Source organism: Peromyscus eremicus, unplaced genomic scaffold (assembly GCF_949786415.1).
Source record: "Peromyscus eremicus unplaced genomic scaffold, PerEre_H2_v1 PerEre#2#chr22_unloc_1, whole genome shotgun sequence".
Classification (NCBI taxonomy): Eukaryota; Metazoa; Chordata; class Mammalia; order Rodentia; family Cricetidae; genus Peromyscus; species Peromyscus eremicus.
In genome coordinates, this window is record NW_026734286.1 from 5581748 (window position 1) to 5582988 (window position 1241).

A 1241-nucleotide genomic window follows, 5' to 3' on the forward strand; every position below is an offset into this window, starting at 1 on the left:
CCCTCCTCCCAGTGTCTGGAGTCGTGGGGTGTGTGTGTGTGTGTGTGTGTGTGTGTGTGTGTGTGTGTGTGTGTGTATGTGTGTGTGCGTGCGCGCACGCACATAAACATGTTTCTGTGTAAGGTGCATGTGTGCGCATACGTGTGGACACCAAAATTCCTTTTTTTCTTCTTTTCTTTCTTTCTTTTGTTTGTTTGTTTGTTTTTCAAGACAGAGTTTTTCTATGTAGCCCTGGCTATCCTGGAACTCACTACATAGACCAGGCTGGCCTCGAACTCACAGAGATCTGCCTGCCTCTGCCTCTGCCTCCCAAGTGCTGGGATTAAAGGCGTGGGCCACTACAACTGACACCTTGTATTTTTTATTTATTTGATTTTCAAAATATGCATTAATTTAATGTCTTTATATGAGCCACATGACTGCCTTGGGAAAGGGGGCTGCAGCTACAGGTGATTGTGAGCTCCCCGATGTGGGTGCTGAGAACCAAACCCAGGTCCTCTGCAAGTGTTCTTTACTGTGGAGCCACCAATCCGTCCCCAATAACTTTTAAAGTGGGTGTGTCTGTGTGTCTGTGTGCAGTACCCACCAAGGCCAGGGGAGGACCCTAGATCTCCTGGAGTTACAGGTGGTTGTGAGCTGCAAACTATGGATGCTGAGAACCGAGCTGGGGTTCTCTGCCAGAGCTCTTAACCACTGCACCTTTTCTCCAGCTGTGTGCACCTTGTTTACCTGGGGCTCACAGGTCAGCTAGGCTGTCTCTCTGTCTCTGTGCTGGGATTATGTGCGCCCTGAGGACGGACGTCTAGTCCTCACACCTACACAGCAAGAATTTCACCAACAGTTATCTTCTATCCAACGCTCGAGTTTCTAGAGCATCAGTGACACCCCAACACACCTGCTAACTCACCTGGAGCTCAGACACCCCCACACACACCTGCTGACTCACCTGGAGCTCAGACACCCCCACACACACCTGCTGACTCACCTGGAGCTCAGACACACCCCCACACACCTGCTGACTCACCTGGAGCTCAGACACACCCACACACACCTGCTGACTCACCTGGAGCTCAGACACACCCACACACACCTGCTGACTCACCTGGAACTCAGACACACCCACACACACCTGCTGACTCACCTGGAGATCAGACACACCCCCACACACCTGCTGACTCACCTGGAGATCAGACACACCCCACACTCACCTGACTCACCCAAGCTCAGACACACCCACACAC